This window comes from Haliotis rubra, unplaced genomic scaffold, assembly GCF_003918875.1.
Source record: "Haliotis rubra isolate DU_JTF1 unplaced genomic scaffold, ASM391887v1 Scf1559, whole genome shotgun sequence".
Taxonomy (NCBI): Eukaryota; Metazoa; Mollusca; class Gastropoda; order Lepetellida; family Haliotidae; genus Haliotis; species Haliotis rubra.
The window spans coordinates 78,501-103,981 of NW_025765513.1; the positions used below are offsets into that span (position 1 = coordinate 78,501).

Here is a 25,481-nt window from a genome sequence, read left to right on the forward strand (position 1 = left end):
CAAACAAACAAAAGAAAATTAAAATGAAAGATTATTAGCTTCATTTTCAAAACCTATGTGATTTGGCCGTGCATGATGTTTTGAAAATATTTTTGTGTTCCCTAAACAAGATGCATACTTGCATTTTAGACTATTTTTGGCAAGTAGGGAACTAAACGATCAGAGTGATTAACTGTTCATAAGATTTGACCATGTCTATCTCGTTCAAGCCCACTGTTGGGATAGTTACAGTATATAGTTATTGGACAGTTTGTTCTTAGTCATCTCTTCTATTCGGGAAGAATTATTTGTGAAATTATTTGCGTTCCAAGAGAAAAAGACCACACTGACGGTACGAATTTGAAAACTAATGTCAACTTTTCGTACTGAAATTAGTAATTAAATTATGTTTTGTAAGTCAAAAATGCTGCATGTTTATGAAGCGCAAACTAAATTAATATTAATATCTGTCGCTGCTCCGGTATAAGATATGTTGAACCTCCGTGGTGACAGAGCAACTGCTTGGATAGCACGTCGCTATGTAAATGAAACGACTCCAAACGCGACATTCAACCCCATTTTAGCTCCCCGTGTTTAAAACTGAAACAAGGTCATTCTGAGATTACTATGGCACGGGTAATGCCCTTCGAAATTTCTCAGAAAGACTTCTTACGTAACCATAATGCATCACAACCACGTAGCTTGTTCATAAGCAACCCGTGAAGATCCGGGTTATAACTGATCTTCAGTAACCCATGCTTGTCGTAAGAGGCGATTACGTGATCGGGTGGTCAGACTCTCTGACTGGATTGATGTCATCGTATCCCAACTGCGTATATTGATATTGATGCTGTTGATCACTGGATTGTCTGGTCCATATTATTTAAAGACCGCTGCATATAGCTGGAATATTACTGAGTGTGACATTAAACAACAAACAAATTTGTTCATAATGGATTTGGAAATGACTTACGATAAAGGAATGACAGTTTCATGTGCTCGTTACCATTTCAGAAACATATTCAGGCCGAAGGGAGATTCGAATCCTCGAGCGTAAATTTATTCCACGCAGCGGATTGCGTCCGTTTTGATGGCTGGGCCGCTTCGCCTGCCGATCGGTGATTTATGAGAGTAGTAAAATGGTCGCTTCCAGCTGACTTTCAGTAGGACGTTGCATGAACATACCTTATCGAAACAGTGTTTCATGTTTTCCGGAAATTCAAAGGCACACGACTCATTTTGTGTTTCTGTATTATTATTTTTTCCAGTTTCTGGTAGTCTACAGATGCCAAACAATGGAACATCGCCCCCTTCCCGTCCATGTGTCATCCTCATGATTATCCTCCTGCTGCAACGAATCATGGCTTAAAGAACACAACATCGCCTTGGCATATAGTCCGCCGTCATTCCGCTGGAATAAAGACTCCTGGCTTATAGCAAGACTCCACAACTGCACCCCTGCCTATATCCTTGTCATATAGATCGCCGTCATTCATTCCGCTGCTATACAGACTAGAGGCTGACAAAGTAAGGGTGAGATGACGTTCTCTTGGCAATATTTTACTCATGCAACAGCTGTCAGAACGCAAATCCTGATTCACAACCCTCCTGTTACTACACGCGACTGGATAAATGTGGGTTCGAATCCTGGATGGGAAAGTACAAGAATATGTTTATAAAATACAATGCTTAGTGCAGGTATGTCAAGTTTCTCATTTTATCATTCTGAATGATGACAAATTGCAACAGCAAAGTAGCATTAAGTCTGAACATGCTCTTGCATATATTGGTACGTACTTAAACTTGTATTTGTTGCTCTTTTAATATAAACAGGAATAAATGTGCAAACAGATATGTTGCTGTAGAAACAGTTTTAAAAAATTGTTCTTAGTTTGTGAAACCAAGAATTTTTCAATTATCAGCAATGACCTTGTAGTCTTCAAGCTTAAAATATGATAGTTTATTTCCGAGATTTATCCTTTTTACTTTATTCTCAGCTTGATTATTCCTGTTGCCTCTGCTATAACACACCTTTACTAAGATGTATTGCCAAGTAATTATTGACGACGAATCTGCCGCGTATCATTAATAATCTATGCTAAGATGCCAGTACTAGCTTTACAACCTGTCCTGAGACACCGTGATACTGTCCAAAGAGGAGTTCCACTTCATCACCACATCAGCTGTTGGCGTTATTCTAAACCGTGGAGACTCATTGTTCTAACAATCCCAAGAGAAGTCACTTGCTCACTCACTCACTCACTCACTTTAGCACTTCTAAATCCTTGTTGAATACTCACGATTATTTGTGCCACTTTGAAATGTTCTGTACATGTTCTATGCCACATGTTCTTGTCAGTGATCTGTGATAAAGCAATATTGACAGGAACATTTCTTTTCATGTGTAAAATGAAATAAACAGTATTTTTATATATTGTTTTGATTTTTAATCACGAGATTGCAGACGATGTGTGAGTTTAGTTTTACGCCGTTTTTAGCAATATTCCAACAATATCACGGCGAGGACACCAGAAATGGGTTGCACATATTATACCCATGTGGGGAATCGAACTCGGGTCTTTAACGTGACGAGCGAACGCTTTAACAACTAGGCTACCATCACAACTCGAGGAAGAACACATTGTCAATGGTAATTTGAATGAGGAACGCTACTGGGATGACATGGTTGGAGATCATACTCCACACTCTGCAGGGACGTAAAGCCGACGTTGCAGCAGAATAACGCCCACCACGTGTTGTAGCAGACTGTTTCGAGGAAGCATAACATTGCTGTTGGCTGTTACTTAGGACCTGTCTAGGATGAAGTGGAACGGTACCTAAATCAAGGCCTGAACCAGCCGATAACGTTTGAGAACCTTTGGATGACAACAGGAACACTACCTCCCTACCTACTACCCACTATCACCCTGCCATTCCGACTTTTTTCAGGTGCTCTCTTCAATCTGTATCAACGCAAATATATTGGTTTTGTTGTGATAATAAGTTGAGCAGACGAATGCTCAAATATGACGTTGGGATTTTTAATATCATATCATTTAAATCTGATGCCCTTTTATGGTGTCCCCCGCCGTGATATTGCTGGAATATTGCTAAAGCGGCGTAAAACATTACTCACTCGCTCACTAAAACTTAAATCACTAGGTTATTGTTTTCGCCGGAATTTATAGAGATTATACGACAACTTCACATGTGAGGAACAAGGAAACTACTGTAATTATGTTTACATTTCGGGCTGGTTAGCGCTGAGACAGACCTTTAATTAGTATGATTGTTTTCCTTCTGTTATACTTATAGGTTCAGGATTCAATCAGAACCATCAAAGCATATATGAGGTCTTCAGGAATATGGGAGCCATGATAGATAATCCAGGGATATTGCCTGAAGCGTCCCAAACCTATACTGATTCACACGATCAGGTTTGGGGATGTGTTACAGTTTGGTTATTAACTCAACATACTACTTGTAATAACCTATTTTAAAAGTAAAGGATAGTCCACTACTTGGGAATAGATATGCGTGACATTTTACTCATAACGTTTTCAGCAATTTCCAGCATAGACAATAGGGGTGACTATTGAGGGGAAAACAACTATTGGCATAGCGATAGTCTATTGCAACATACTATTGCAATAGCGATAGCTTATTGAGACCAACTATTGCAACTATTGCAATACGAGCTTATTCTCCTTCAATCGTCTCATTTCCCAAATGAATGTATAGTTTATATAAATATGACTGACTGACTGAGTTTAGTTTTACGCCGCTTTTAGCAATATTCCAGCAATATCACGGCGGGGGACACCAGAAATGGGCTTAACACATTGTGCCCATGTGGGGAATCGAACCCGGTTCTTTGGCGTGACGAGCCAACGCTTTAACCACTAGGCTACCCCACCGCCCCATATAAATATGAAATAATAACTGACAAGAAACTTGAAACCTAGATCAAGTAAACAGTTGAACATAAGCTAATTGATATTCACAATTTCAAACTCCGACCCCCATGCCGTGTTTGTTTAAGGGGTAACAGGGGAGGATAACTCGAAATCAAAGTGAACGAATCCGGTACTTCCTATATTGTCCTGTATCAACGGAAGTCAGTTACTAAACGATCGATAGTCACGCATATTATCGATGCATCGATAGTTTTTCGTTACTAACATCGATTAATGCTATCGGAGACTCAACAATTTCAATCCATCGATAGTTCGATGCATCGTTACATCATTAAAAGATAAGATATGCCCTCTTGCACGGGATATAACACTTTGTTTGCATGGAAATCTTGTAAAACTATTGAAGGCTACAATCGAAATTTACCATTTGCCCGGGCAGGAGAGGGTCTGCTTCAAGTAGATAATGTCCTTCATGTTCAAACACTAGCATTCATTTCACGGGCTTGAACATAAACAACGAATTCCAGATATCCCATCAGAAGAGTTGTTAATTGCCAATATGATTCACAAAAGTACATGTATACAGTCGTAGCTTTTGGATGTAATTGAGGTACAATAAACATCGTAATCCCCTTGACCTTTTACATGTAATATAGCTATTTTAAACATCGAAATAACCATGACGTTTTGGAAGTATGACGGACAGGATAAACAATGCAATCACCCTGTCCTATTAGATGTAATATAGGTGGGATAACCGTTGTAATGAACAGTTGTTACAGTTCACTGTTAGGGCATGCCAACAGTGAACAGTTGCTACTCTGGAGGCATGTCTGGTAATACTGCCTTGTGCTCTGGAGGCATGTCTGGTAATACTGCCTTGCTACTCTGGAGGCATGTCTGGTAATACTGCCTTGCTGCTCTGGAGGCATGACTGGTAATACTGCCTTGCTGCTCTGGAGGCATGTCTGGTAATACTGCCTTGCTGCTCTGGAGGCATGACTGGTAATACTGCCTTGCTGCTCTGGAGGCATGCCTCGTAATACTGCCTTGCTGATCTGGAGGAATGCCTGGTAATACTGCCTTGCTGCTCTGGAGGCATGACTGGTAATACTGCCTAGCTGCTCTGGAGGCATGCCTGGTGATACTGCCTTGCTGCTCTGGAGGCATGAGGCATGCTCTGGAGGCATGCCTGGTAATACTGCCTTGCTGCTCTGGAGGCATGCCTGGTAATACTGCCTTGCTGATCTGGAGGCATGCCTGGTGATACTGCCTTGCTGCTCTGGAGGCATGCCTGGTAATACTGCCTTGCTGATCTGGAGGAATGCCTCGTAATATTGCCTTGCTGATCTGATACTGCCTTGGAATGCCTGATCTGGAGGAACTGCCTTGCCTTGCTGCTCTGGAGGCATGCCTCGGTAATACTGCCTTGCTGCTCTGGAGGCATGGAATGCCTTGCTGATCTGGATACTGCCTTGCTGCTCTGGAGGCATGCCTCGTAATATTGCCTTGCTGATCTGGAGGAATGCCTGCCGTGATACTGCCTTGCTGCTCTGGAGGAATGCCTAGTGATACTGCCTTGCTGCTCCTGAGGCATGCCTCTGCCTTGGCATGCCTGGTAATACTGCCTTGCTGCTCTGGAGGCATGCCTCGTAATACTGCCTTGCTGCTCTGGAGGCATGCCTGGTGATACTGCCTTGCTGCTCTGGAGGCATGCCTGGTAATACTGCCTTGCTGCTCTGGAGGCATGCCTGGTAATACTGCCTTACTGCTCTGGAGGCATGCCTGGTAATACTGCCTTACTGCTCTGGAGGCATGCCTGGTAATACTGCCTTACTGCTCTGGAGGCATGCCTGGTAATACTGCCTTACTGCTCTGGAGGCATGCCTGGTAATACTGCCTTACTGCTCTGGGGGCGTGCCTGGTTATGCTGATAAATGAAGCAGTCGTTTTATTCAAGTGAAAGAAGACGAAATGAATATTTCAAATCGATTGCTAACCATTGGGCTGACAAAATGTAAATTTCAAAAAATTTAAATGTAGTTACGTAACGTATGGTGAGCAGCAGGGTTAGGTGGCTAGTTTTCACGACTGTCTGCACAGATATCAACAGATGTATGGCATATGGTGTCTTAGTCATCGCTGCTAAATATAACAGTGAAAATAAGGTTGAATCTCGAAAATATTGCCTGTACTTGTTTAACATCACCATCTACCACATCACCCCCACCTCGTCACCACCTACAACATCTCCACCCACCAAGTCACCAACAGCATCACCATCCACCACATTAATAATCACCAACCACACCACCAATCTCATCACTACCCACCACATAATCACCCGCATCACCTACCACCACATCACCTACCACCACATCACCATCCATTACATCTCCTACCACCACACCACCTACCACCACATCACCTACCGCCACATCACCATCCATTTCATCACCGCCCACCGCATCACCTATTACCACATCACCTACCACCACATCACCATCCATTACATCCCCTACCACCACACCACCTACCGCCACATCACCTACCGCCACTACACCTACCACCACATCACCTACCACCACGTCACCATCCATTACATCACCTACCGCCACTACACCTACCACCACATCACCTACCACCACATCATCATCCAGTACATCACCTACCACCACATCACCATCCATTACATGACCTACCACCACATCGCCTACCACCACATCACCTACCGCCACATCACCTACCACCACATCACCTACCACCACATCATCTTTATTATATCGACACTAATATCGCCACCAAGAACACCTCGTCACGTCGATTCCTTACATCAAGACAATTTGTGAAGCCCATTTCTGTTGGTACTGCTGGACTATTGCTGAAAGCGGTGTGAAACCACACCTACACACCCATTGCCGAATGGGTACTAAATGATAGATTTGCCATGAAGGCAACCAATGTTAATCAGTTCACACAGTAGATACGCGTCAACTGGTCTGACATTAAGTCGCCGACGTTTGCAAGTATTTTCCTCAAAATCAATTGCAAACAGCCTGGTGTCTATAATCACGTGGGCTGACATATATTTCGGTTGATACATCGGTCCACTTTATTTCACAATACCTATAACAGCGTCAAGTTGAGACAGTTTGACATTCGGGATCAACATGGCGGTGGTCGACGTAAGACGTATCGTGATTCTCGTGGCGATTCTAACGCAATCACTGGCCACAGAACGATGTGACTTGGAACCCGAGACTTTGACTATCAAGGCTGGGGACATTATGTTCATACTACAAGAAGCTCAGCGTGACTTCCAGCCTGTCTTCAATATCACCGACGAGCGGTGTCCCTGCTTAGGTAACTAAAAGCCTTTTGTCTACTTGGACACACAATGCAAGTGGTTCACCAACAGCGTTTTGGGACAAATACGAAAATTCAAGAATAGACCAATCATAGGCAATAGAATTACTAAAACATCATGGCTTGCTCATTTTAAAGGGTTATTTTACAAATGATTCTGTTTTGAATGATTTGCAAGATGATGCAATAAGTATGATATTTGAAGATGTTACAGACCCAGAAGCACTTGTATTAGATTCACTCATTACAGATCAGGAAATTTGTGAAGCGTTGATACATTTTAAAAACGGAAAATCAGCTGGCTTGGACCAAGTTGTTGTAGAAATGTTGAAGTGTTCACAATCAATCATTATGCTGTTTTTGAATAAGTGTTTCAATAAGTTGTTTGAGACTGGTATATTTCCACGTAGTTCTACGTTTCTACTTAATTCTGGGCTTAAAGGGTGATGATATAACTGATTTTTGACTGCCCGATCAGCCTGAGACAAGGTTGTGTTCTCAGCACCATCCTCTTTGCCTTTTCTATCAATGAATTATATTACGAAATTATGGCAAAGGGAAAACATGGTGTCCAAATGTTTCCATATCTAATAGAAATCTTAATACTATTATTTGCCGATGATGTTATTCTTTTATCAGAATCAGTTGTTGGGCTGCAGACGCAATTAAATATTTTAGAACGTTACACAAAAGACATGGAACCTATCCGTGAACCTTGATAAAACAAATGTAGTCATTTTCAGAAAAGGTGGCTCAGTTGCGTCAAGAGAAAGATGGAGTTTCGACAATCAACTTGTAACTGTAAGAAATCAGCACACATATCTTGGTTTTATGTTTAATACAACCATTAATTTTTAAAAAATCGGTTGCTCAACTAGCCTTGAGAGCAAAGAAAGCAGTAATTAGAATGTTTGAAACCCTACTCCAACCCGAAAAGTACCTATCACACTTAACATCCAAAAGTTGAGAAATTCATTAATACGACTTCGATTAGTACTATTAAACTTAATGATTAATAAAGGAAGACGTATGTCCATCGACAGATATAAAAGAATTTGCCCATTGTGTAAATTATCTATTGAAAACGAAAGTTTTTATTTGTCTGTCCAGCTTACATAGATTTACGTAAACACTATATTCCTGAATGTTACCTCTCCAAGTCACCAACTGTGGCATTTAAACAATTCCTGTCTACTTATGACAACTGTATAAACTTAAAACGATCACAATACATTTACAATGCAATGTCTAAGCGTGATATTCTGTTAAAATCATCTCTGTATTCAAGCTGTATGTGATTGTATAATGCATGTTACTCCAATGTATATGGGCCGGAGGCCTGAAATACAATAAAACATCTTTGACTTGACACCTGCTAGGCAAATGAATGAATTAAGATTTATAGTCACATCAGCAATATTTCAGCCATATCGTGACTTAATGAAATTCATAATAAACGCAATTTAATCATTAAAAATCACTGTCGACAAAGGACAGTAAAATGACTACATTATCACCGATAGAGAATTAAAACTAGCATGCTACTTTAAAATTAAACAAATATTATGGACAATGCAATATAAAAACTGGCTTGAGATCACCACCAACTGAAGGTAGATCACCGTGCTTGGGACAACGTGCAACGGTAAAAGGAGTTTAGTTGATTAAATAAATTGTCCATTATAGACTATTTTGATTGTAATTTATGCTCCGCTTTTTGTGCTTTAACAATGTTGCATAACTATTCATGAGGATAGTCATGGAAATAGTCTTGTCAATAATGCAGTGCGTAACTACAAACATACGATGAACTAAATAAAACGATTAGTGATAAAGAGTGGAATTTGAATGAAGAAGGATTGTACAGATTGCTGTTGATTTTTCAAATTGGAACAAAATGTGGTAGTGCAGAATGATTTTGCAATGCTCACCAACTTAAGACGTCAATTCTATTTCTCTAAAGCAGGTTCGATTTCCTACATGAGTACAATGTGTGAAGCCCACTTCTGGTGTCCCCTGTCGTAATATTGCTGGAATATTGCGAAAAGCGGCGTTAAACTAAACCCACTCACTCACTGTTAAGTGGCCACTTTCGTTGTCCGAATGCTGTGTTGTACTCACATATACATTAATAAAATCTCTGCTTCCAAACCTTTCCTATAAGTCTACGTTATTTTGCTGGAAAAATAAGTATGTTTACCAACACAACATTAAAGAGTACTGCCATTTACCATGAAACCATGCTATTAAAAGGAAGCTACAAATACGTATTGATGAATCAAATATTTTGGTTATGTAAGTGTACTTGACTTTAAGGTCGTGATTTACATTTGTCACGCCTGTCAAAGTGCGACGAACAGTTTACATGTTCGTTCGGAGCGTGATAGCGTGTTCGAAGGGCACAAAGATCGTTCACCTAGTGAGTGTTCATAAAACACTACTCTTAAACTTCACGGAATGAAAATGTTTTCTAAGATACTGAAGATCCGGGTTAGAATCGGTCTTCAGCAACCCATGCTTGTCGCTGGCTGGCTTATTTGACGCATGTCATCGTATCCCAATTGCGTAGATCGATGTTCATGCTGTTGATCATATTTCTGAGTGCAGCATAAAACTAAACTCACTCCCTCACTCATGACTATGGTTATGCTGATGTTGTTATGGCAAACTGGATAACGGTATGCGCTCTTCTACGTCAGTTTTGGGGTAAATGTGTAATTGTATGGTATGGAAGAACACAATTCATCATTGCTAACGGTATCTTGAATGTCGGAAGCCTCGTTCGAGATCATGTTCTTCCCTTTGAACAAATACAGGGACGTAACGCCCAAACACATCTCACACCTGTTGTAAAAGACTTTGGGGGCATTAGCTAGGTGTTCCTCGAGACATCTACCATATGTCAGGGATGACATGGTCTGACGCCTACGCCAGGATCAGAACCAGCGCTAGCTCAACAGGGATGTTTGACATTTGAAACACCATAGATTTCAATGTGGCGCCGCTCCCTCACCTGCAACAAGAATGGTGTTCACACCCGACACTGTCATTGTCAATAATTTTGTTACACCTGCCCTGTTTTGGTGCCTGTCGGTTAACCTATGTCCAGGTTTGGTGAAACATGGAGCTGACCAAATGGCCAAGAGAAACTTGTTCATTTTGAATATAATAACATTTACACCACTCTGATTTCCGTGTGCCTTGGTGTTTCCGTGGGCTGACGTGTACCTTGCAAGGTTGCAGCTCCATGTGTTGCTCGTCGCTGTCGGTCACGCAGATGTGCCATGTGACCGGCATGTGCTGCAGTTGTGACCCTCGATCGTCAAGGTACAACCAAAGTACCCGGCCCATCCGTAGTTTACCAAGCACTTTTCGTTCTTTTATTTTGCTAATATTTGTATAGTGGCTATATACAGCTCAGCTGCTCAAAGGCGCTTTGGGTTTTTTCCCTCGTCATTGGATGTCAATCTCAAGGGGCACATCGTATTATCAATCTCAACTCTCATGGCAGTTTACAACTCTTGCAGCCGAGTTAATGTGGCTTTCCCACCCTTACGAGGTACTCGTTCACAGCTGGGACACATGGTCCGATTGCTTTGTCCAAGTTTACTGCACGTTGCTGTAGCCGCAACTAGGTGTTTACACGTATTCATGTGGGCATCATCTGGTCATTTACCAACGGATTCGTGGGTTTTGTAAGTGCACAGGGTTGTGTACTGTACACTAGTATTGTTTGGGGCTTTCAGTACAAACGGAATATTCTGACAGCTGTGATTGGCTGAATTTGTGTTAGATGTTTGTGTTTTTAAATCTACATCCATCCAGTAATAAAAACTGACCATATTTTTCAATATTTAGAGCACGAAAACTTATGCTGAATGTGTAGATGTTTTCAAGTAGGTGACCTTAGGTGCGGAACTGGGACTGGTGTGTTCCTGCGCTTGGAAAAGGAATGAACTAAGCTGGCCATACTCTGCATATATGTATATGTTATGGCTAGTATGGGCCTGGCTAATTTTTAAGAATATACTAGTATAATGTTGCTATGGAAGTCTTCGGGAAACATTTGGATTCGTATAACATGTAGGCTGATATTAACTGTGTAGTAAGACCATTCCATATAAACTCAAGTGATGTGAAACTGCACACACAGGTAAACAACAGGTAACAATTTGTATTTATCTGTTGCTAGATGCCTCAGAAACGACTTGCTTCGAAAACCAACTACAAGAAGCAAACAGTATGTTAACTGCGCTTTTAGCGCAACTTGCAGATCTGAATGCGATCAAACCTACTGAGTGTCCTGCACGTAAGTATAGAAACCAACAAATCTGACTTTCAAAATAGTCTCAAAAAAGTCTAATAGCACAATGAGTTGAATTTACTTATGAGTGAATGCGTGCGTGTGTGTGTGTGTGTGCGTGTGCGTGTGCGTGCGCGTGCGTGTGTCTTCCCTTCCACCAACTCACTCACTCAACGCACATTAATTGAGATATGCGACGCCAGAGCCATTTTTCGGTATCATGTCTGTTTCTATTTTACATGCACTGAGCAGGAACCGCCTTTGTTTGGATCCCTAATGACACATTAAACTTTTAAAATGTGAAAAGCCTAACTTTCAGCCATAAAAAAAATACCCAATTATTTTCTGTCAGCTAAGTGTATATTCCTGCTAAAAATGTTAAAAACGGTGTGTAATGAGAAAAATAATAAATGTTAGAAACACCACATAAACCTCTTGTTCAGTGTGCAATTGGAAACAGTAATCCTACAACTATATCCGCAATATATTGTTCTAACAGAATATGCCCTATGTTACGAGAGTGTGTTTTTGTAATTTGTGATATCATTGATTGAGTGATAATTATTATGGGTCATAATGTTTAAAGTTTTGAGTGTGGGTTGTGGGTCACATCTCGCATCATGTATGTTCAATGGCATGTTCGTCGCAATAAGGTAGCCCCAAATTTGTAGGGGTACGCCTTTGATAGCGCTTCAGAGTTGCCTCCCTAGGGGCAATCTTTTGTATAACTATTTGCTTTGACTTCCGGGTCTTGTCACGTCTCGTGTTTACGATGCCTTTCGTGAATGTTCTGAGAGGATAATGATGCCGCCTGGCTTTACGGGAATTCTCTAGAATCTGTGTGAGAGCTATATAGAGGCTGGTTGTTGTGTTGTGCGACACGGAATTACACGGACTTTTCATATCACTGGAGTTGTGTACATATGTCTGTCATCGCCATCGTCTGACCTACATTCAAGACTGACACTGCATGCCTGAATGCTCTCATTGTAAACTACCTTCATTCAGTATATCTGCTCTAACTGTAAATGTCAAGACTCTGGTGAGTTGATATCTTATGTTTGTGACCCAATACTTTAGATTTGTGACTCAATTGCATTTTACGAGAAATCTGTATTGTGATTCATTGTAGCTTGCTCATTGTTTGTTCAATATATTATTGAATATTTTAGACTTGTCTGTGTTCTATTTTGCTGGTTCAAAGGGGACTTTTAAAACCTTTTGTCACGGCAAATTATTAACCGTAACACCTATCATGTTTTACTATGATGTTTTTCAGTTGAGGGATGTGCAGCGCTTGTTGCTAGTGATGAGTCGTCCGACATTGCTGTTGTTGACCCAGTTGGAACGATTCTGCAAAGCATCGATGCTAACTCAAATATCAGCGCTATCACAGTTGGGGAGAGACAGAGTGATGAGTCCTTCTCCGTGTACTTCATCAGTATAGACCCCTTCGTGGTAATATGTCTGGACAACCCAAGTCTTACTCAAACTACACTGGCTAATGAAACAGGTGCGTCATTATGTTCTTAAGAAGAACCCCGTGACTGTAGAACACATAAAAGAACATAAAAAGTAAAAATGCATAAAGGGTTTTATGATGTAACATATCAACGTGACATCATATACTTGCCTTTTTCAATAGCGACGAAACGGTTCAGTGCCACACGAAATCTCTGCTTTTGCGATTCTTATATTAATAGTATGTGTGTAGGAGATAAACATCATGTGTTGGCCAATTTCCGGGTGTTATTGAGTATTTGAAGCACGGGAATTCATTTGGAACCGACGGCGTCAGCCGGAGGTTTCAAATGAAATATTCCCGTGCCTCAAATACTCAATAACACCCGGAAATTGGCCAACACATGATGTTTATCGACATTGTAAACACAAAAGTAAACCAAAAGGTCCACACACGTTTTTGTGTCTGCACTCATTGACATCGAGTACGAGTACAGCAGTGAAATGTCATCAGCCGGCCGTTTCGGCTGTCTCCAATGGTAGCATCTGGAACTGCTCATTTGTGACGTCATTCGGACTCTACGTCACAATATGATTTTAATGACGTCATCACAGCTGACGACGTAACAATACAATGGTGTGAGCGATGTTTGTATGTATTAATACGCAAAGAATTTCCGGGAATCAAATACCATTTGATCACGTTTTTCAACCAATCAGATTAAAGAACACAGTGACTTTTGGTTTACAATTATGAATCAGTGTCATGTAGTGACGGATCCACTGTTCTCAAAGAGGTGAACGTATCCTGCCTCGCTACTGGCATCCGTCACAAACACATGCAAAGTCAAGTCAACTGTTCACATGAAACGAAATTCACGGGAACATATGATACAAGCTGAAAAGGGAATTGCATCAGGCGTGATGTCAGTCACTGATGTATTACGCCCTCCCCAGGTCTATCATTAAACGTTGTGAATGAAGTTTTACTGTGCCTTTGAAGGTTGAAACCGTGATCAGACAACTTTCGAACATGAAACGTAATAGGATAAATGGTCGAAAGTTTAATTGTTGAAATTTCTTCCCAACGTAGTTTGTTTGTTTGCTTGCAATATTTCTCCTATATGGCGGCGGTCTGTAAATAATGTAGTCTGGGCCAGTTGATCCAGTGATCAACACCATGATCATCGATCTACGAAATTGGGATACGATTACCACCCGATCCCGTTGGGAGCCTCTTACAACAAGCATGGGTTGCTGAAGACCAATTCTAACCCGGATGTTCACGGGTTTCCAACGTTGTACACACCCATATATAATCATCAACTATCCAAAACATTACGAACTGAAAAAACCTTTCTGAACAATCCAAGATCTTTAAATCCCATGGTTTACGAACAACGAGTTGCACTTGATCATGTGTTGAAAATATTCAACTCGAGTATGTCTGTGTTGCTGTAGTTCTTGCCACACAGCAGAATATAGAATTTACCCATTTACCTTTCTATTTTCGTACAGACCGCAGCCTTGAGCTGGAATATTGTTGAGAGCGTTAAACAACAAACAAAAATTAAATGATTTCGTTTTCTCTCTGTGTTTTTACGTACCATCTAGATCTAACCTCACCCCAAGGACAAGGGACTGGCATTACATATTGTGTTGATACATTATTCGTCGCCATTGATTATCCCGGAAGTGGAGTTGACAAAATCCTGTCCATTAACCAAAATGATTTCAGCGTCTCCGAAGTTGCTACAGTCTCCTGCAAGCCTGGCACAATCAGAACTTATAACGGGTTGGTTTCACGATCATAATTCTGTATTTTACACAATATGTGTGCTCACAGAAAAAACAATCTTCTATTTATTAGAACATGTTACGTATTTCAATTTTAATAGGCTAGCTTCACAATTTTGTGTTTGAATTTCACACAGTATTCATGTTCAGTTTGAATAAAAAAAACAATCATCCATAAAAATACACAAACAAAATACATATTTGCATGTGCTTTATTATAATAGGCTGGCTTCACAGTCTTGTATCAATAATTTACACAATAGTAATGCTCATTTGAAAAAGAAACGGCAATAATGTTCTGTGTATGTTGTTGCATATCTTTATTCTAGTGAGTGAGTGGGTTGAGTTTTACGCCACTTTTAGCAATACTCCAGCAATATCACGGCGGGGGACACCACAAATGGGCTCCGCACATTGTACCCATGCGTGACGAGCGAACGCTTTAACCACTAGGCTACCACCGCTCTCTTTATTCTAGCTTATAGTGATGTTGTATATATCATACACACTTATCGCATCACTGTTTTACTCTGTATTTTACAAGGCCATAAACAAACATTCCTAAATGATTATAAAAGACACGATGATAAACAAATTTAAAGAAAATATCCATGTCCATGTTGTATACTATTCACGACACTTCAAGATTCAGAATTTGAGGACTCATATCTTGAACACAGACTGAAAGTGACAGTCAAAAAGCACATTGCTGATTTATTTTGTAGAAAAACACTTATCATAGATACATTTTGGACTGTAGCGCAAAAACATTTTGGTTTATTTTAAATTTTAAACTGAAGAGAGAATGTACATAAACATTGCCTTCCAATTTCGTTGCAGGCGATTGTATTACGTCAACTGCAACAGAATCGAATGCATCAACAAGACAGGTGGAGATTTACAAAACAAATTCAAGTTTCCAGTAGACATTAGTTCGTTCGATGTCATTGACGATGGTAAGTACATATGCACAGAAAGGTAATAATATAACGACGAAGCCTATGTTAGAAACAGCAGAGAAGTCACTGCGTACATCACGTGTTGTCATTCGGCTGGACTTTATCATCATCATCATCATCATCATTTCAGTAAGACCTCTCACAGCAGCGCATGGTGTAATTTTACAATATATTGATGAAAGGATCATACAAAAGATACATCCATGAACATCCGGGTCAGAAGTTATCTTCTCAGCAAACCATGCTTGCCGGAAGAGGCGATTTAGGGGACAATTTTGCGTAGATGGATGCTCATGACGTCAGTCACTGGATTGTTTGGTACAGTCTCGATTATTTGCAGTGAGTGGGTGATTCAAGATTTATAGATTATTTACAGGCACATAGCTGGTATATTGCCGTCAAACGAACAAAACAAAGTTGTTACATAAACAACAAGACAACCAAGGTGTCCTATGGTGACTGAGTGAGTGAGTGAGTACTCATGTGGGGACTCTAACCCAGCTGAACGCCTTAACCACTAGGCTATGCCACCGCCCCTCAGTCACCATAGAGGGGGGGGGGTGGGGGGTGGGGTGTGTGAGCCTATAGCTGGTGGGTAAAGCGTTCGTTCGTCACGCCAAAGAACCGGGCTCGATTCCTCACATGGGTACAATGTGTTAAGCCCATTTCTGGTGTCCCCCGCCGTGATATTGCTGGAATATTGCTACAAGAGGCGTGGTACTAAACTCACTCACTGATGGTTGGTGATACGATTGTGGCTAATAGACCTCATCTAATAAAGTCAGTTAGTTGTATTTTCGCCAAATCTAATCACTTCATCGTCAGTGTACGTAACCGGCGTCCCCTTCTTATAATCTTTCTGCCTACCTCATCATATCTTTGTACATTAATCCTACTTGTGTTGACATGAACGTGTGTATATTTACTCTGACGCTAACTCAGGATTCAACCAAGAAGGGATTACATGATTATCTGAAGTAAGGAAGTTGTATACAAGATCCATGTCCATGTTCTTCAACTTCCAAATGTCTGTCAAGCACTTTAAACTTAATAACATATCATTCACATATTTTGATAGTGCCAAACGTATGTTTGTGTTGAAGACTAATCAAGGATCATGTGGCCGACGTACAGGAAACAACTTCATTGTAACCATGGCAATGACATACTAAAAGTTGGAGACAATTAATACTGCTCCGGATTATCTTTTATACTATCACGTTTACGTCACCTGAATGAAAATTAGCTTTTCTGAAAATAATACCTTATTTTTTTTATTATTTAAGCTGTAAACTGCTTTATATTCGTCTTTAGATAAACTGAATATTTTACCTCCAGCCATCAGACAACAATTTAGGAAATAACCTGTATCATTCATCATTGTTCCGGTAATAAACGTTCTTGTTAGCATGTAAGCCGCCTTCACACCTTTTGATATGATGATATATTTGGAATCTACAAACTCTAACCTGGACCTTCTTTTCACCAAAGACAGGCTAGTATTTTGCGATAACGCTGGAGGTCTGTGGATCCACAACGCTGCTACCGGATGCTCCAAGCTGCTCAGCTGTAAAGCCAATGCATGTGGGGACGTAAGGATCAACTCTTGTACGTCGCTTATTTACGCTGTCTACCCAAATGATGCGTAAGTGTTTAAATGGTCGTTTGCACTCAAGGTGGTTCACTTTCAGGAATTACAGAGTATACATGACGTAGAGGGTAATGTCCGAGTAATCTCCATTCCTTAAAAATAATGGAGCCGAGGCCCCGGAGGGGCCGAGGCACATTATTTTTAAGGAATGGAGAGTTACGAGGATATTACCCTACTTAAATTACATTCGAAGTATTGGGAATATTGCTGTTATCAAAATTAAATGACAAAATGAAGGTTTTATTTTGAAACTGGTACACATCGCTCCATTCCTGAAAAGTAATGGAGTGAACAGACAATGGAATGACGTCACAAATGTAATTTAATGCCTTGTAAACCACGAGCTACTCCGCCATATACTTCCGTATACGTCACAATCACTTGTTTATGAATTCCTTTCAATCACTGAACACCAGGCGGTCATCATTTTGGTTATAGATTCAATTATCGTATATTTGACTTGTTAGAGACATCGTTAACCTGGAACGTCAACTTAGTTTATTCAACGTCCTGGTACATCAGGGGCGCGTTGTTCAGCAAAAGTTTGCAAGCTTCGCTGCGCTACGCTGCCTGCTTTCCCGGGCAACGGACTGCTGTGTGAGCGCTTCATTCAATATGACGTCGTCCAATATAAACACATCACCGATACTAGCCACACGAAGCTGCAGAAGATATTCCATGCAATGATTTTGAATTGTGTGCGCAACAACTCATGAGAAGACACTCTACACTACATCTGGACAGCTTTTAGGCGTTTTGTCTGCTCTTCTGTGACCAATAGGGACAAGTTTTCTCTGCTACCTTGCAGAATGACATGCCGTGACGCCATTTTGAATGTCGCTCGCTTACGCAGGAAGCACCTCTCTCAGTCGCTGCACGCCGAAGCGCTGCGATGCATGCAGCGAGGCGTTGTTCAGCCAATAGAAGCGCAGCGCTGCACAGCGTATCGGCTAAACAACGCCCCCCTGGCTTCTATCAGAGGGGGCCTCGGGAAGCCTCGGAAAGAAATCAAAGGAAACGTCATTCAATCTGTGGAGTTGCACCGAATAGACGTGCACCGCTATTCTATACTTCGAGTTGCGCCTAGTGGACATGCGTCGCCATTTAATGCGTAGAGATGCGCCGATATCGTATACGTAGAGTTTCGCCGTATGGACGTAATAGACGTGTACCGAAATTCTATACGTAAGGTTCGCGAATAGAGGTGCGCCGCCATTCAATGCGTAGAATTGTACCAACTGAACGTGCTTGAGTCATGTTGGATCGACTCCTGGGTTTACCCTGATAACATTCCGAGGCTTTCAGCATCATAGAAGGTTTCACCAGAGGGGTAGACGTGCACTTGTTGTGTGACGTCCGGCTTTACCTCCCTCAACAAGCTGACATGCTGACATATCACGCTGACGTACAGCGTGTGGTCTTGTGTATAGCGCTCAGGTCACAATCAGCTGAAGTTTTTAAGCAACTTTGGGCGCCGAGAGGTCTTGGGTGGGTGAACGTGTTTGGCAGCTTGACTTCTGGGAGTTTCTAGGACTTCAGTCCTGCCCCACAAAGAAGCATATGTGATACATGTGGTCTCACCTTAGCGAAATGGGTTTGTTCAAAATTGCCTCTGTTCACACCGCAGAAAATGGGTACCCGGTGGGATAAGTCGTGAGACTAACCTTATAACGCCTAACAGGCAGCTTGGGTTATCCGGGATCATAATGATCAGATTGTGCGCTTTGAGCAGGATATCTAGCCTGGAAAAGACGCGTTATATTCTCATTATTAATAAAACTGACATGACGTTGACCGTAGCGAACCATATCACGTATATCTTAACACCACGTGACAGATGCAACATTGGAAACAGGAGAGATTTGTGCTGTATTGTATATTTCCTGATACTATTCTATTTTCAAGATAAAATAATATTGGCGATACTTTACTTATCAAAAACTTAGTCGTTTTACTCAGACTTAGGGAAATAGTTTGAGCTATTGTATATTTCTACTGCCCAGGAAAGCAGTTGTCCAGACAACAACATGTTCTGTTCTTTTCCAGAAATCTCGACATCTTCAACTCCACCACCTGTGATAGTGTGGGAACGTTGCCGTACACAGGATCTGTTCCCACTGGTTCTCCGAGCCTTGAATTCGAACCAGCCTGGTACGTTACATCATGGCAGGGACTGTCACATGCCACCCAAGTGTTACTTTAGCAATTAAAACATCCACCGTAAACTGATCAACAGATAACTGATCAGTCTGAGGACGTTTTCAATACAAATTAAAATGATTCATGTTTACTTATACTTAGGAATATAAGTAGCAATCGTGACGAGTAGTAACATCAAACATATACTTTATTCAGTGACAGAAACATCTATTTCTTGGTTGATTCACCACTTATCTAGCTGGTTAAATTGTTCAATACAGAACGTTGCAGCAAGCGAATAACCATTCCAAACTATCTTCAGAAACGGGGCAGTGGGTAGCCTAGTGGTTAAAGCGTTCGCTCGCCGCGCCGAAGACCTGGGTTCGATTCCCTTCAAGGGTACAGTGTGTGATGCCCATTTCTGGTGTCCCCCGCCGTGGTATTGCTGGGATATTGCTAAAAGCGGCGTAATATTCACTCACTCTTCAGAAAGTGAAGACCGATTGGTGTAAAGAGAGAAAAAATGTGAAACTTGGAAAATGAATGGGCTCCCATGTAATGTTGATTTGACTGATTATGCTATATAATTGCATATATAACATACGAAACAAATTCTGACACTGTATGCATTAATATAACAAACTTCTTTATTGCAGCCTGGCTTGAAACGGTAAGTTTGTAACTTTTTAACCCGTGAAGATCCGGAATAGAATTGATCTTGAGCAATCCATGCTTGTCGTAAGAGGCGGCTAAAGGGATCGGGTACTCAGGCTCATCGTAGCACAATTGATGATGCTTATGCTGTTGATCACAGGATTGTCTGGTCCAGACTTGATTATTTACAGACCGCCGACATATGGCTGAAACATTCCGGCGTTAAACAACAATCATTCAATCAATGTACCTTTTTAATATGAAAGGAGACATAAGTTGTCCTTGTGTATTACATCCATGGTCCCGGCGTACAAAGCGTGCGTAGCGTTACGAGCTGTCGTAACTATACAATTTACCCCAGGGTTACGAAAGACGTAGTGCTACGAACGCTTTGTGGATGGGGTCCTATGTCCGTAGTTTAATGAGGATAGAGGATATTTTGAGCTTCCTAGTACTCGTATATATTGTACGTAGCGTTACGAGTTATCGTAACTATGAAGTTTACCACAGGATTATGAATGACGTAGTGCTACGAACGCTTGTGGATCGGGTCCGTAACTTCAATGAGGATAGAGTATATTTTAATCTTGCTAATATATATTTGTACGTACTTTTCCGATCTTACGTAACTATGCAATTTATCACAGGATTACGAATGATGTAGTGCTACGAACAATTTGTGGATGGGATCCTATGTCCGTGACATTAATCAGGATAGAGGATAATTTAATCTTGCGAGCGTTTGTATCAAACCTCGACTAGCTCGAAGCATTTACGCATGTGCCTTCAACACACTTTGCACCGTTGATTAATTAGACATGTTTTACAACAAGCACATGGCCCTTGACACAAAGCAATTCGTTCAGGAAAGTCCTGATTATACTTCTCTTTTCAGGGACGATGATCTTCTTGGAAAGCAATCCACAAAATGCTGGAAAGGCATTGACGTTGAATTTGTTTTCAATAAACCTTTAAAGCACTACCTATATCCTATTTATACTTTGCATCAACAGACAATTTGTGAACAAAACAATCTTCTTTACCTGCACTGCTGATATGAGTGAGTGAGTGAGTGAGTGAGTTAAAATTTAACGTCACTTTCAGCCATATCGTGACAAAAACAACATATATAATAACAATAATTAAAGATAGAGTATAAAATCCTGTCAACGAAGGACAGTAAAACAACTAGAATATCACAGATATAAATGTAAAACTAGAGGACAACACAATATTAAAATAGGCTATAGATCGCCAACAACTGAAGGTAGATCACCATACTAGGGTCCATGGGGACTTACAGTGCCTTTGCTACCTGCGTGGACATTAGTTGGATTTACACCATCCCTTCAGCCGCTGGCGATTGCAGGAAGATTTAGCCGAAATTTAAAATAACAAACACACTACGATTAAAAATTATGGTTGAGCAAAATTGACTTTGAACGTTTTGGGGACTTACGTACCCTCTCAGGAGGACAATAATTTTACGCTACTTCAACCCCCTTTGAGGATACAGCCACAAACAATCTATGTTGATAATCTGAACTACCAATGATAAAACTTTCTCTATTCACAAAACATATATCAAAATTCATTTAACAAATCTATCTCTTTTAAAAAACCAATGATTAAATGATAATTAACATTATGAAAAAGGTCCTTTACTGTTTTGATACTGAAATATTTATCCCTTATGATGAAGAATTCAACACAGTCAAGCAGGACATGCTTCACCGTGGTTCTCTCATCACAAAGGATACAAAACGGAGGATCCTCACCTTTCAATAGGTATGCATTAGTATATATTGTGTGGCCAATACGACATCGTCGTATGATGACCTCTTCAAATCTGGACTGACAACCCAAGTAAGTGTAACCGATATAGTGTTTTATTTAATGTAATTTGTTAATACCTACTTTGGTGTCCCACTTCTATTGCATCAGTTCACGGATGTAGGTTCTAATGCTAGATTTGTAATCAGAGTATGGAATAAGAAGTGGTGTCACAGATGTATTGAGTGCTGCCTTTGCAGCAAGATCAGCCATTGTATTCCCAGAAATGCCAACGTGGCTGGGTAACCAACAAAAGACGATGTCGCATTGGTCAGTAGCAAGCTCATTGTACAATTCAATAATTTCTTATGAAAGTGGATGTTTACAAGAAAGACTGTTAATAGCCTGAAGACACGAAAGGGAATCGGAAAAGATTATGTTTTGTTTATATTTACGGTGTTTATTAATATATTTAAAAGCTGTTAATATGGCGTTAGCTTCTGCTGTGAAAATAGAGCTGTTATTTGGTAGTCGAGAAGATATTGTTCGGGATCCAATGACAGTGGCCCATGCCACCGCGCCACCATCCTTTGACCCATCTGTAAATAAGGACTTGTATGTATTATATTTACTATTTAATTGATTATATTCTTGTTTATATTGTAATTCATTAGTTTCAGATTTCTTAAACTTTGTCAGAGTTAGGTCAACTTCCGGCCTCACCATTTGCCAAGGAGGAGAAGGAAGAAGACGGGAAGGAGATATATTTTCCAGCTCAATGCCAGCAGCAGAAATGAATGGTTTAATTCTTAGCCAAAGAGGCGGAACAAGAGAAGGCTTTTTGTTGTATAAATCCTCATAAGGAGGATTGAAAACACAGTTAAAGGCAAGATTAGACTCGTTAGAATAGAGTTTTGTTATATACTGTAAAGATAATTTGATATGACGTTGGTTAAGGGATGGCTCATCAGACTCAACATAGAGACTATCAATAGGAGATGTTCTAAACGAGCCAAGACAAAGTCTTAGGCCTTGGTGGTGGACAGAATCAAGTAGTTTTAGGTTGCTTTTGCAGGCTCCACCATATACGATGGAGCCATAATCATGTTTCGAGCGGACCAATGATCGATATAGGTGGAGGAGGGTAGCTTGATCCCCCCCCACTTTGAGTTGGAAACAACTTTCAACAAATAGAGGGCCCTCAGGCATTTAGCTTTAAGGGACTTAATATGCGGCAAAAAAGTTAAATGAGAGTCGAAAATTAGACCCAAGAACTTGGCCTCCTTGACAACTTTGATTGGAGTGCCATTTAAATATAGTTCCGGGTCTTTATGCGGCTTGTATTTTCTACAAAAGTGTAGACAATTAGTTTTAAACTTGGAAAATTTAAAGACGTTTTAAAGACACCATTTATTTATTTTATTTAAACACAACTGCAATTGCTGTTCAATAGTATGCATATATTTACTACGACAAGAAATATTAAAATCATCCACAAAAAGTGATCCATCGATTGAATCGTTTAAAACCTTGGATAAACTGTTGATCTTGATACTAAATAGAGTGACAGAGAAAATACTGCCTTGCGGGACACCCTGATCCTGCTTGTAATGATCAGACAGGGTTGAACCCACTCGGACTTGAAACTGCCTGTCTTTTAAAAACTGTGATATAAAAAGAGGTAAACGGCCTCTCAAACCAAAATCATGTAAATCCTTCAAAATGCCATGCTTCCAGGTCATAAGCTTTCTCAAGATCAAAGAAAATTGATACAGCATGTTGTTTATTTACTATAGCATTCTTAACAAAGGATTCTAAGCGTACCAAATGATCAATGGTATAACGATTTTTCCTGAAACCACATTGAATATTTATTATAAGGTTATTGGTTTCAAGATACCAAGTTAATATATTATTCACCATCCGTTCCATGGTTTTACAGACACAGCTAGTTAGAGATATTGGTCTGTAATTCGACGGATCTGTACGATCCTTGCCAGGTTTTGGTATTGGGACTACAATAGCATTACGCCACGAGGGAGGAAAATTTCCAGACGTCCATATTTTGTCAAAGATATCTAAAAGTGTGACCAGACATGGTTCAGGCAAGTGTTTCAGTAGCTGTTAATGAATATTGTCATCACCCGCTGCAGTGTCATGAGCTTGCTCAAGAGCTGTATATAGCTCATGTAATGAAAACAGTTCATTATAGTCTTCACCATTATTTGATTCAAAATTAACTTTTGTCCTTTCCTGTTGTTTCTGATATCTCTGAAACTCAGGGACATAATTTGCCGATGACGAATTTTTGGCAAGTGTTTCGCCAATTTTATCTGCAATTGTAGATTTGTCAGTTTTAAATTATCGCCATCTTTAAGATGGTGAACAGCAGATTTTGAACCTTTGCCTTTAATTCTTTGAACCATGTTCCATACTCTGGACATTGGCGTACGTGAATTAATTTTGGAGACATACTTCCTCCCAGATTGCCGTTTGTTTTGTTTGAAGGTACGACGTGCCTTCGCATTGAGTATTCTAAATATATTTAAGTTATGGACAGTTGGGTGATGGCGGAAATAGTTCTCTGCCTTTTTCCTTGCTTTTCTGGCTTGCCTACAATCTGTATTAAACCATGGTTTCCGTACATGTGGAGTTGTAGAGGACTTTGGTATACACTCATCAGCTATTTCATTTAAAACGTCAAAATAAACCTCAATAGGATCAGTTATATCACTGAAATATTCTTAGTTTCGATTTACATAAAGTTTGAAATAAGGACCAGTCTGCCTTGGAAAATTTCCATCTTGTATAAGATATAGAATCACCCCAACAGCCAACTCGTTGAGATGGATAAATTTCTGATAGGATAGTTGGAAAGTGGTCACTTCCACAGAGGTCATTGTGGACTGACCAGTCAAATTCATTGAGGAGGTTAGACTCTGCAAGAGACAAATCTAGAGAAGAGTAGGTGCCGGTTGCTGGATGCAGATAAGTGCTTGAATCGTCATTGTCTATACACAAGTCATTATTGGATATAAAATCTTCCAGTATTTTACCTTTAGAGTTAGTGCTTGTACCACCCCAGATCGGGTTATCTCCATTAAGATCACCCATTATAATACAAGGTTTAGGAAGTTGGTCATAGAGAGCTTGAAGATCAGACTGCTTGAGTGTTGAAGAAGGCGGGATATATAGAGAGCATAGTGTAAAGTTAACGTGAAGAGTTAGTCTCACAGCAACAGCTTGGAGACTAGTTGTGAGTGTAACAGGACTATGGATAACGTCATGGCCCAGTGGTCCTGTCACCCGGAGGTGAGAAATAATGATATGCATCAAACTGACGTAGATTAAAAGTATCTGTCAGCTTCAGATATGTTTCCTGCAGACAGAATGCTGATGGTGCAAGATCTTGGACTAATAGATGTAACTCATTAAAATTAGTCCTTAATTCTCTACAATTCCACTGTACTTTATTTTTGGAA

At 40.4% G+C, this 25,481-nt stretch overlaps 2 long non-coding RNA genes across 2 annotated transcripts; one reads left to right on the forward strand and one right to left on the reverse strand.

The window, feature by feature from the left end:
• Positions 1 to 333: 333 nt before the first annotated feature.
• LOC124270902 lies at positions 334 to 8,610 on the reverse strand. The gene is made up of 3 exons (XR_006896900.1): positions 8,396 to 8,610; positions 5,989 to 5,991; positions 334 to 346 (listed from the first exon to the last, which is right to left on the reverse strand). It is a non-coding gene; the product is annotated as an uncharacterized LOC124270902 (long non-coding RNA).
• A 7,067-nt stretch (positions 8,611 to 15,677) lies between these two features.
• On the forward strand, positions 15,678 to 19,567 carry LOC124270903. Its single transcript, XR_006896901.1, has 3 exons — positions 15,678 to 15,779; positions 17,274 to 17,427; positions 19,480 to 19,567. It is a non-coding gene; the product is annotated as an uncharacterized LOC124270903 (long non-coding RNA).
• Positions 19,568 to 25,481: the final 5,914 nt, after the last annotated feature.